The sequence below is a fragment of the Amphiura filiformis genome, chromosome 9, assembly GCF_039555335.1.
Source record: "Amphiura filiformis chromosome 9, Afil_fr2py, whole genome shotgun sequence".
NCBI lineage: Eukaryota > Metazoa > Echinodermata > Ophiuroidea > Amphilepidida > Amphiuridae > Amphiura > Amphiura filiformis.
In genome coordinates this window covers 24,102,910-24,116,680 of record NC_092636.1, presented here as the reverse complement: position 1 = coordinate 24,116,680, position 13,771 = coordinate 24,102,910, and the positions used below count along the sequence as shown (strand labels likewise).

The following is a 13,771-nucleotide window of genomic DNA, read 5'->3' as shown; positions in this document are numbered from 1 at the left end:
GATGCGTAGACAAATATGATTTTTAATACAAATTTTGTAATTCTTCGGTGTCAATTATCAGTAGCCAATCAAAATAATATCTCACTCGTCAAATGTCACATTATAATACCATTATATTAAATGATATTAAACATAGCTAACTCGATGTGTTTATGGCATTATATAGCCATCCACAAAGTGACGAATTGATGACACCGTAAGTTTGGTTGTCATGCAGCATGTCAGTAAGTGCTATTTTCGCTCTTCGGGCGTGAAATGAAGCAGAAAACTTGTCGCGTTAGCGATGATTTATAACTCAATAATGTGTGCATGGCGTGGATTCGTTAAGGTATGTGTTTATCAGGCATGGGTAAAATGGTTTGCTAAAAAGCGATGTAAGGTGCCAAAATATAATGAATTCTTTTATGTTTATAAGAAACAATCATTGTATTATAACATTACGTCATTAGTTAATTTTATCATAACGCGTGAATTTGGGCAAAGTAGAAATCTTGGTTACTGGCATGTAACACTTGATGTAACAAAATGTGTAGAAGAATGATTGCTATAAGTAATCTAACATGCATTTAGAGATAGCAGAAACATACAAGATCACCACGATTTGTCGAAAAAGCAATGACTTCACACAGTCTTCTTCTATGTACCTGAGTTAGTCATAACCTTCCCTATACAGGGGATATGGGGAAGCCACTTGCTCTTTCTCTATATGGTAAAAAGAAGATAGCGAAGGTATAAAAGTAATAATTGTTGCTATCTACGGTAGATAGCAATATAGTATCTTCATGCATTGCTATCTACGGTAGATAGCAAATAGACGATATGGAACCTTATTATTATCTACGGTAAGTAGCAGATATAGACGCGAGGTCATTGCTATCTATACGGTAGTTAACAGATAGAAGTATTGTTAAGCTTGCACTATCTACGGTGGATAGCAGATATATACGTTGTTCAGGCATTGCTATCTACGGTAGATAGCAGATAGAGGTATTGTTAAAGCTTTGCTATCTACACTAGATAGCTGATATATAATTTGGTCAGACATTGCTATCTACGGTAGATATCAGATAGACTGCATATGTGACCCCTCGGCACAACTGAGCCCGGATGTCGCCAGTGCCACTATTGAGATATGCTCCATCGAACTTTACAATAAACAATAGGAAACAAAGGATTTATTGACTGTTTTATTGATTTTTCACTACTTAAATGTCAAGTACTATAGACATGATATACATCATTTTAAAGCTAATTTCAAGCAGAATATTTTGGTTGAATATCTCAAAAATGATGATTGGCGACTTCAGGGCTCATTTGTGCCGAGGGGTCACATATGATGTTATGACGCTATAGCAGATATAGAAGTGAAGTCATTCCTATCTACGGTAGATAGCAGATATAGAAGGAAAAGTTCTTGCCATCTACGGTAGATATCAGATAGAGGCATTGTTAAGGCATTATTATCTGTGTTGTGACGCCATTGCTATCTAAGGTAGGTGCCGAAACTACTTTCTACAGTTGATAGCAAACACACATGGCAAGTTTTTGCTATCAACGGTAGATAGCACAAAGTAGGTTAGGATATCATGGCTTTCTACTGTATAGCATTCAAATAGACTGTGCTATCACCGTATCATATCACACAATTCTTTATCTACTGATGACAACGGGAAGTAAAGTACCGTGAATAGCTATCTCTCTTTAGTCTAAATTTGTGTATGCCCAGTTTTTTCGGATAGTTATAATATTATAATTTAATGATATAGCCACTCGAATGATTTATGTTCAGTTTACACGTTCAGGTGTTCACACACCCGTGTAGGTTATGTAAACGCGAGTTTGCTTGAACTCTATATCACTTTACCATGTCCACTGAAAAAATACATTGAAGGTATATGATGAGCGGATTAATTTTACATTATCCATTTATATGCTGGTAGCTTCAAATACTACTTGTTACATTTTACTAGAAGCAATTTTTGCCGTGCGTTAATTGTGTATGACTGATACAAGTCATGAGTCATGCGACATATTCATATTGATTATGATTACTTTATAATTGAAATTTTCATTAATCGATTTGTAAGTAAATTGAAAAATCATTCTGAATCAATTTTGATACAAATATACATAATATGCATCAATGACCTTATCAGGATAACTTCATTAAGTAGATCCAATATGGCGGCGTATACTTATAACCATTTCCGCGCGGATACGTATCACATTGTTGAGAATTTTAGTTATGAGGTATAAATCAGATTTTAAAAATAAATTCGTTAACATATTTAACATTTACTTGAAACATGCTTTCATCAATGAACGTACATATAGTATTGGTTCATGAAGCTGCATACTTGAAATAAGACGGAAGTTTTGGGAAATGTATCAGGACTTTGTACTTGAAACTATATATCAGCGTGATTGTATTATTACCGCCTTTGCTCCAGCAAGGTTGGTCGTTTATCGGAAACTTAAAGTGCACTTGGGACTTATCATCTGATCAGGTGAAACAAATGAGATGGGCAAATCGATGCTATGCTATCTTATTTTGATATGAATAACCATGACAACATGATCACATGACTAGGACATTGAACCTAGTGAATGTACTAATGTGGTTTTGTTGAAGTGGTCAGTTTTGTTACGATATGATAGATTTGATGTGACAAAATAATATAACACAGACCGGATGAACATTATGAAGGCACCGACCTTAGAATGTATTATGCATTTACTATTTCACTGAGACGTGTTTCAAAACAGTTAATATTATGTGCTGATTTAGTATTTATTTATCTATTATTTTTATTTATTTATTTATTCATTTAAGCATGTCATCGTGTCGTCTGACGATTGCCTTTTAGGCATGAAACTCAGAGTAACGACTACCTATTCTGGAAGGTCTGTTCTTTGAATTTTTATTTATTTATTTATTTATTTATTTATTTATTTATTTATTTATTTATTTATTTATTTATTTATTTATTTATATTTATTTATTTTATTTATATTTATTTATTTACATATCTATTGTTTTTATTTATTTATTTATTTATTTATTTATTTATTTATTTTTATTTATTTATTTATTTATTTATTTATTTATTTATTTATTTATTTATTTATTTATTTATTTATTTATTTATTTATTTATTTACTGTTTTATTGGTTATTTATTAGTTTTTTCATCCGTAATTATTTTTTAATTATTTCTACCAGCTTGCCCTACTGTGTTTTGTTATTTTTAAAAGTGAAAACTATTTATACTATATCCCTCAATCAAAGTTGCAAATGTTTTTCCCGTTGCTTGTTTAAATTTGATTTAAGTATTCCTCCCTTGTATACAAACATCAAGTTGAAACTATCCTTAATATTTTTATTTAATAAAATAGTGTCTGTAGGTCAGGTCAGTTCTTTAAAGTATATGCATGTGTTTATTACTCCACTTTGTCCGAGGCCACATCTATTTTCAAAGTAAAAAATGCCAAGAGTCAAAATTGATTTATCAAATGATTTACTAACCTTAAAGCTTAAATGAAAAATAGGGGCCTACTTATGTGCAATTCGCACTCTTAAAAGGTTTTGCCGCACGGGTACGATCAGTGTGCTTCTTCGCAAATTACTAAAAATCACCTGAAACACTGAGTTATACTACTATAGTAGGCATGCTTGTACTCGTGCTTGTAATGTATGTATTTTGATGTGTATTTCACATACTTTTATACATATGAATTTATTTTTAAAATACATATCTGTTAAGTTCCACACGAGGAGGCCTCCCATTCTGAAGAAGTATCATAAGTACCATCAGTTTAGGTTGGTAAAAGAGCGAAAGATAAGCTTACAATTTTTGCCTTATTATGTATACACTAAACATTGGCCCCTATACATGTTGCGCTACAAGGCATCTTTTCCTGTGTCTCTAGCGGGGTGTGAATCATCAAATTAGTAAAATGCATACTATATCGTACATATCAGGTATGTGGTGGCAAGAAGTAGCAAGGCTCTATAGATAAATGTGTACTGATTGCAAAAAAAATGATGGGTATCATTTGGATTATATAACATATAGGCTTAGGAACCGGGGGCTGGGGGGCCTCAACCCCCTCAATATGGTGCGGGGTATCGAACCCCCTTCAGCCACAACAATTCCAGGTCAAGTGAAAAAATATCATCATAACCAGGAAAAATGAGTGTTTTTGCACATATTTTTTGCAACATTTTCTGACTCCGAGGGCGGACCCCCCCCTCCTTCGAGCAGCTTTTGTCAGCCCCCAATGTTGAAAATCTTCCTAAACCACTGTATAATTATGTTTTGCGATGCATATTCCGCTTCATAAATTTGTTACTGGCCATAACATGTTTGTCTTCCTTGTTTAGTCTCATATCATATATTAATAGCACATTCGCAAGATGATATTTATATTTCTAAAGCATACCGAGATATCATAGTTTCTGCTATCTACCGTAGATAACAAATCGGCTTTGGAGTCATGATCACTATACGCGCAGTCATTTGAAACATCCGCGGATACGCGCAGTCATTTGAAACATCCGCGGGCAGACATGATAAAAATTGTTTCGAAAACAATCAATACCTGGAAGACTTGTCCGATTAGAGGATGAGGCAAATCCCTGATGCACCGGACAGCTTGTGATGAAACTTTTAGTTATTGAACTTTTAATGTTTCATTCTGCTTAAAGCCATATTATAACATTTGCTGAGGAGGACGCCCTCACTGAATTTTTCAAATTCTTTTTTTCACACGATTATATTGTACTTTATTAAACCAATATACCTTGCAAAAATCAAGACTCTAGGTGCTGTAGTTTTGTCAAAATCCGAGATTTTGAATAAAACGCCGGAACCGGCGTTTTATTATTACGATGGTATTATTACTCGAACGCATACACGATGTTCATAACACACATTAGGCCTACGTACACGACGTGCGGGACGGTGATATACACAATAAAGGGTCGTACCATAACATGACCGAAAGAGTGGTACGTATTGGCGACATGTGCGCTGGTAGTAAATTCCAATTTTCTTTGCTAGCCGTAGTTGTTCGGCTCAAAAATAAAAGGGGATATATCTGACAGTAAAAGCTAATGGCAAAGAAATGCTAATCTATTTTGTTTAAAAATGTTATAATATGGCTTTAATTCATAGATTCAGGGAGATCATCCAAACTCCCATGTATACAACATAATATAATACTTCTTTTTTAATAAAAGGACATCACAGTCTTATCTATAGCATATAGCAATACGTTCATCAATGCTGTGATTACATCTTCGCAGTTTCAGCTATCTATCTAAAGCATACGGAGAAATACTTAATATTAAAATCATACTTTCCGTTCTGCTATCTATACCGTAGATAGCAAATCGGTGTTAAAAGATATCGTTAATTGATAACGCTCCGAAGTGCTTGCAATTAAACGTATAAGTAAGATTTCCGTTGGGAAGAGGAGTTTGAACATTCGTACACCTTCACCTTGTATTCTATACCGTCTATGAGGTATAACCTTGTCTGTTCATTCATATCTAAGATGACTACTTCAGTTACGGTGGATTTTTTCTCGATAAAAAAAAGTACGGTGGGATTTTTATCCAATTTAATTGCCCCATTAACTATCATCCCTATAAGTATGGTGCGAATTTTATGTAATTGAGTACACAGTTACAAGATTGATCACTTCATTTCCCGCTACAATTCGTGGGTGTAGACGAGATGCAAGATGAAGAAAAGTTATTACGTTATCACCCTTGTAAAGTCTCCTGTTTTATCAACTATTGATTATTGAGGCTCTGTTTTCATGGAGGCTTATATTAAATTTTCGCCGTTCTTGTTTCCGTATTAGATGGCTACATTTACCTTATATCATGGAAGTAGTACTTCCATGCTTATATTGAACTAACGAAGAGCATGAAGACAGAAAAAGGGCAGAGTTTTATCTACCCCTTTTCTTCACAAGCCTTTGTTACAGTTCTTATGGTTGGACGGTCTAAGTAAATTTCATCCGTGTCTATATCACGGTTTTGATGCTAAGATCTGTTTTGTAAACGTGAAATAGGAGATTCAAGTATGTAATTTTATCCTTTAAAGTCTATTTTTCCTAATACAAATAGAATACAATATAAACACAATTTATAAGAGAGACTGATCAATTTCCAGAACGCAAGTTTAAACATCGAGATTGATTGCAAGAATATTGTTATTTGTTATAAATTATTTTCGAAATTCTCGATTTTGGACAAATTTAGCAAACGACATTGTAAATGTATCCCTTTCAAGCCATATACTTTACAGCTCTATCTTCTTGTTTTCCCTTAATTATAAATAAGGCAGAAATCACATTGTGTAAATTTCAAAGCGATATATACTTTAGATTGCCAACTGATGATTAGGTTTGAATGACCTTGGCATCTACACAGCAAGCAAGCCAGATGTCATCTTTTTATTTTATAAAAAACACCTGATACAATACATGGGAAATCAAATGCAACAAATGTCTCCCCGATGATGAAACCTGCTATTGATGCTGAGGTTTATAAATCTCTGACCCAAGATAAATCCGTCAGGTTGCCATGGTAATGGATGTCTGATTCATTTCAATCTCCAATGATGTATCATGTAAAGTCATTTGACATTGAACTTTAGATATTATTGATTGAATTGTTTAAACAGGTTTTACCTGGTATTTTGGGTTATTATTTTGTTTGTTGTTGTTCGTTCGTGTGTGTTGGTGAGTGGAAGTGTGGGATGGGGGATGCAGACTGGGGGATGGGAGTATGCTATATGTAGTATTTTATTTCCATTAAAATAATTAAAACAAAAGACATCAGAAAATACACAAACACGATATGGAGGAAAAGGCTAGACTATGCCACAGTCGATTTTTGATAAATAAAACATGTCATTATATAATCATGATGAAAGGATACAGTTGAACTCGAAATTATACTGATATTTATTTGTATATCAAAATACTAGTATAAAATTTATGAAAAAGTTTATATAACTATATTAGTGACAGTAAAAGTAAAGTATACGTAGGCTTATATTATTGAATGCAACATATCATAATGTCATAATTATATTGGCACTTCAATACTGAACAATTCTGATTTTAGAATCTACCAGTTTATTAATCGCGAAAGTCCGGGTTAAAAATCCACTGGGAAGCTAACAAACAGAGGGGGTACGGTGACTGAAAAGATCAGTTGTGAAAATCAATCAATTGTGCACAAATTAATTAAATCAGAGTTTTAAGCTTAAATGCAATAACCAGAGTATGCACAATGGACAAGTGGACTACGGAGTAGTCTAGGAAAAGGCTGGAAGACCAAAAATGCTTGAATGTTAGCCTTTCCCTACTGAAAATCAAATGAAACTACATTGTGTACCAAAACAAAGCAACTTTACATTTCCAAAAGACAAGACAAGGGACTGGAAAGTGCTCGCGGAAAAGACACATAGAGAGACAGGCAGATATACAGACAGAAAGACATCCAGAGACATAAAAGAGAAAGAACAGAAAAGCAGTCCTGTCAGACAGACATACTAGTATATTAATGCGAGCGCTATATAGACAGATAGAGAGCCAGGAAGAAAATACATTTGTATGTATTTTTCTTTTGTTAACTTTGGTTGTAAAACATCATCTTTCCATCCAACCATAAAATACAATGGCCCATTTTGTATCAGCAGTAGATAGCATTTTATCTGCATTTAGGTTTGTTCTGTAACATCGTCAATACCGCGGTTCTTATATTCCGAACAACAAAAGCAAATATACTCGATGCTATCTGCAGAATCCGTTCATACTGGTGTTGTTAGAGACTCAGTAGGTTGAAATTAGTTGGAGTGCACCAGACAGTTTGAATGCATATAGACGAAAATTTCGATCACCTCAATCTCTCGTTTGATTTGCCTATATACAACATGGTACATTAGAATGTGTAAGGAGTTGAAAATACCCTCGACGACTCTTTTGGCAAATAATTAACAGGAAACTGGTCAAATAGGCTCAAGAGCTCTATTAGAATGAAAGCAATAGGTCACCATAGCAACCAGGTACTCTCGTTACTACAGAATTGTAAACATATCTGACCTAAGACGTTAAATTATGCACAGTTCTGATGCAAACGGTGCTCAAAAAGAACCAGTTTACACGATATCGTACCACTATCCATTTTGCTTTTTTTTTAAATTCATTGAGAAGCGAAAGTTCATACATTGAGATGGTGCAAATTTGACAAAAGTTAATGAAGCGCTTCTCCAATTTCGTGGAAATTTGAATGGGAACACTGCCACCTAATAAAACTATAATGGGATCGACTATAAGGACTAGTTAGGGATTCTCGAGAGAATTCTTGAAGGAATAGATTGGCGTACGGATTTTTATTGAAATCGATCTCAATTCCTGGGCTTTTCGTAATTCTACAACAATATAAAGGATAATTTAGTCACTGGTAAATGGGTAAGGAGAGAACGGGGTCAAAATTTGACTGAAGATATTGGACTAATAAAAGGCAACAACATGTTGCATCAATTTGAGATATTGTCTCTTGGAATAGACTATAAGCTTCCTGGTTCTAATTTTGATTGATAGGCTATACCGACTGCTCAGTGCCAGAAGGGTGTAAGTGCAATAGCTACCTGTGAACATTTGGCAATTTACACACAGTATATTGTGCTCATCTACACATGACAGCTATACATATGGCAGCTATTGCACTTACCCTCTTCTGGCACTGAGCAGTCGAAACATAAATTTCTTTACTTGTCATGTAAAGATGTGACCTTGGCATGTGACTAACTGTGTTTGACTCATCAATTCAACACGATTTGTGTCGTTAAAATCATTATTTCTTGAATAGTTTCAAAAATGCGGTACATTTGATAAATTTGCTATAAATGATGCAATAATGTTCTTGAAGAAAACAATGTGCGTTTCGGATTTTTTTTTATTGAAGACAGGCATGACTATGCATAATGACCATTTGGAATATATCATTTTGTCAAGGAATTCATTTATGTTCCACCTCTTTCACTAGGATCCACAACATGCTCATCTATCAGGGCACATTTCTTTAACTCCAATACAGTTGCACATTCATTTAAGGACCTTTGAAAATGTGGGTATACACAAACTCATACTCTGCAAGTTGAAGTCAAATTTTGATCTATGATTGTTTAATTGAGGCTATTGAACTATGGCATTGGGATGAGGCCATTGGGGTCCATAGTGTTTACCCACGAACATGACGGAAAGCACTCCACCATGTCAACCAACACCAAAAGACCACAATAATTGCAACAAACTAAATATGAGACGAGTTTTACTCTTGACCATGCACGCAGTATAATTAATAACACGTGTTTAATTAGCTTAATTTTGAACCAATATATAATCATTTTTACCAACATTGGAACGCCATTTGACATTCAAATTATACTGAGAGTATCGGAATGGCCCAAGCATTTTGAAGTGCCTTTCCGTTCACGAGATTGGCCATCACCTGTTCCACAGTCAACCCTCTCCACGCGAGTTGGTGTCAAAGAAAACATATACCAGAAAAACTGCAGAATTTTGCATTTGAGTGACCATCTATCCATATGAAAAGTGCTGAAATAATAAACATGACCATTAATGCTCATTGGTGCACAAAATACTATTTTAATTTTAAATAAAATCACCATATAATGTTATACTCATGCAATGTAGTAGCAGAAAAGTGTTAACGCGTAAAGGGCGTAGCTGGCTTCTGAATTGAATTAGTTATCAACACTGCCTGCCAGCGTATGTATACAACCACAATTTTGCCTAAACGAACGAATCTGCTTTTATTTTATCCATTACAGGGCGTGTGTGCATGGTTATTGGAAAACGCAATCAGCGCAGGTGTGCCAGAGAGATAGATTGGTTAGCGGATGTGAGCGGGAAACTACAGGTCTGACTGGGGTCTATTCTTTCTAACAACGATGGATATAGAGTGATGACACACAACTGACTCGTATACATGGGACTAATATTGGATGAATACTTGTCTTTCAGCTTCTTTCTTATTCACGGAAGTCATATTATATTGCAGTGTTATCAGTATATCGGATATATATTTCATTGATGGTTTGTGATAGAAGAAATTAAGGTAATATTCAACACTTGTTATATTTTCTACTTAAAATAAGAGCGAAAAGTATTGCTTGTTTTGTTTAATGATAATAATGTCTTCAAGAATATTTACGTACACATTTGTGCAAAAGTATAACTATTGTGGATTTTATCTGCTATCTCATGAAGATAACAACTGAATTTGTCATCTTAATGTTATATGTTATCCACTGAAGATAATTTTTTTAGTCAGTTTCCTCATATTTGTCTGTTATCGATCAGCTGTACTTCCATTTTTTGATTGCTGTCTACTGAAGATAGCAATGATAATATCGTCATGATATAGTGACATTCTTTGGTTGCTGTCTACTGAAGATAGCAATTAAAATTCGTTATTACAGTGAGATTCTTTGGTTGTTGTCTACTGAAGATAGCAATGATAATATCGTCATGATATAGTGACATTCTTTGGTTGCTGTCTACTGAAGATAGCAATTAAAATTCGTTATTACAGTGAGATTCTTTGGTTGTTGTCTACTGACGATAGGCATGATAGGAATGGTGATCGTCATGATATAGCGAAATTCTTCGGTTGCTGTCTACTGAAGATAGCAATTAAAATTCGTTATTACAGTGAAATTCTTTGGTTGCTGTCTACTGAAGATATCAGCTATGATCGTCATGTTGTCTACTGAAGATAGCAATGATAATATCGTCATGATATAGTGAAATTCGTTGGTTGCTGTCTACTGAAGATAGCAATTACAATTCGCTATTACAGTGAAATTCTTTGATTGTTGTCTACTGACGATAGCAACGATGATCGGCATGATATAGTGAGATTGCTTGGTTGCTGTCTACTGTAGATAATGACAAATCGTCATGATAGATTTTGCGTCATCATAATTACACCTTGGGACGGAACACTAACTATTTTAGTAAGTACCAATTGCCAGTAAAGGCTTTGCATGTGATTAAAAAAATCACCTTCTGAATTTTATAAAAAGAAAATAATTTAGAATAGATACACGCGCTTCATTAAATAAAATAACGCATACTTTTCGGTAATGGCCTTAATAATTTTATTTCAATTAGTCTCAAATAATTTACACACCCTTGAAAGCCTCAGAGTAAGAAATGAAAGTTAAGAGCTTGAGACGGGTGTTACAGTCGTCAAATTTTGAAAGCTTGTTATCACTAGATGCTACTAAATGCCGGAGGTTACCAAATTATTAAACTTGATTTACCTTACTAATTAGTACAGCACAGCAGGTCAATGACCACATAAGTAATTGCGTCTTTAAATATTCGTGTTGCAAATTATATAATAATGTAGGTAATATACCGTAATGGGATTGATGTCCAAGTATAAAATTATAGTCAACTTCGAAAATCGGTAATCATCCAAATTAGTCAATTTAAATGAAACAGTCGCATAGTTGACAAATTCAAAAGTGATATTGTCACTGCGTATGATGTTACAAGCTCAAAAATGGTTCTTAAACAAGTGTACACGTACATTAAGTATTCTTCAAAGTTTGGCTTATATACTCATCGTATATATAAGCTTAGGAAAGGCAAGGGAACCGAGGTGCGGCTCGAGTTCTCTCGCACGAGTGTGTATTTTTAGTGTGAGTCATTTAAACCAGGGGTAATCTGATCTCTAGAGTTAAACCATTATACCCTCGTTATTCCAATCATGTATGTTAGGGCTAATCTACTCGGTTTGCCCTCTTGGTAATTTTACATATTTTATATAGTAAACGTATGTGCAGGTGTGCAAGGTAGTAGAATGAATTAGCATATTATTAATTATGGCGAGCCGTATGTATACATGTAACAAACTTGCAATAGCAAGTGAGAGATCAAGTATATAAAACCATGAAACATGTTAAACAAAAAAAGGAATACAATAAACTCAGGACGGATCTTATGAAGGAACGTGCAAGGTGGACAATTACAGTATAAAAACAAATATAACACTGGAAAAACATGATAACAAAAAAATTACACGATTTAAAAAAAAAATATGCATAGAGTAAAAAAATGTACTGGTCCTAAGACCTTTCGTCTTTAGCGTGGTAAAGGACAAAAGAGGCAATGGTGGACAATTTGGAAACCTTGTAGCGGAAATCCTTGAAACCAATTGGGTAGTGAATTCAAGAAATGAAAGATTTGAGCCTGTCGGCATTGACTTGAGTAATGAAGCCTATCGAGCCAACTTCAACAGGAATGTAAGTAACATCGAAATCACTGATTTTCCTAAATATTCGAAAAGACAAAAAAAAAAATACATGATTATTTGTTTAAATTATGCATTGAGCAAATTACACTGCTCCCAAACCTTTCGTCTTTGGCATTTTTCTTGTGACTGCTGCTGTCAAATTTTTGACTGAACTTGATATTTTTCTTTAAACATTTCACGTCAGTATCATTTAATTTGATATGCTATAGCTGCTTATATCTCAAACGCTATTAATCTTATATTGAATTTATTTGGTCAGCCTATAGTTTGCTATAGACCTTTTAAGATGAGAGTCCACAAACAGGCATACATGTATGAAGACAAAGTTGTACAGGATAAAACCGCCAACACTGTGAGTGTTTTTTCGAAACGATTGAGTTAAGGGTTATACGATGTATTGTTGGTCGAAGCAGCAAAAATAATTAGTTCACAGCATCTTGCGAATGGTAGTGAGCTTCAGCAAAAATTGCATTGCTCAATTCATAGCGAGCGTGTAGAAGAATTCAAATATCACAGATATACTTTTGTAGGTCCTGTGGTTCTTGAGTTATGTTGTAAAGAGGGCTGAAACAACAACACTTTTGTAAAACGTACATAACTCATTAACAACAATAAATTAAGCAAGTTTTCAAAGTATATGATTTGTAGAATGAACTTATTTTTCAATAATATATTGATTCAGATAATGAAAATCGATATTTTTTGGCTGCTTCGACCAACAATACCTCGTATCAGAGAAGATGATAAAAGAGGAGGTCGCTCACTGCCCACATCAAATAAATAATGTGTGCATCCGCCTATTGATGGAAATAATGATCTAATCCGATTGATCAACTAATACGATAAGTGGCTTTGCGAGTCACGACTGTCTAGCTCTAAACGGCGCATGCCCGGATATCAATTTGTTACGTCAGTTGACCGCGAAATATAATTTCTGTATTGTTTGGCATGACCGACTGCTAAGGTTGACCCGAGATCCCTGTGAAAAAGACCCTCATTTTGGATCCAAATAGCATTTTTGGACACGTTTGGACACAAAACAGGAGTATATAGAGAAAGTGACACGAGTTTGAATTGCTGATTTCCCTAGTTTTAAGTGTCCGTCAACTGCCGCAAATATTCAAATGCTTGTCATTTAAATTTCTTTTCCTTTGACCTTATATTAATTTTACTGGAAAATTAATTATGCTTGACTTTCCATAACTTAACAAAACTTTTGATTTTTTAATGGGAGTTGCGATATATATGATGCTTTTTCACTCGTTTAAAAATCATGGTCACCCTGGTTAGTACTATTTTGTCTTTAAAGAAAAAAAGTATGATTTGACTGCGAAATTGGGAATTCAACGATGTACTTCCGTGTGTGGAATATTTTCTCCACTAAGAGAACTACCGAATC

General features: G+C 34.3%; 1 protein-coding gene across 1 annotated transcript in view; it reads left to right on the top strand.

Moving 5' to 3' along the window:
* LOC140160771 (uncharacterized) overlaps positions 1-13,771 on the top strand; it is a 125,719-nt gene that overhangs the window by 32,125 nt on the left and 79,823 nt on the right. Inside the window, 1 exon segment of the mRNA XM_072184068.1 lies at positions 9,878-10,164. The gene's annotated coding sequence lies outside the window, so the exon portion shown is untranslated.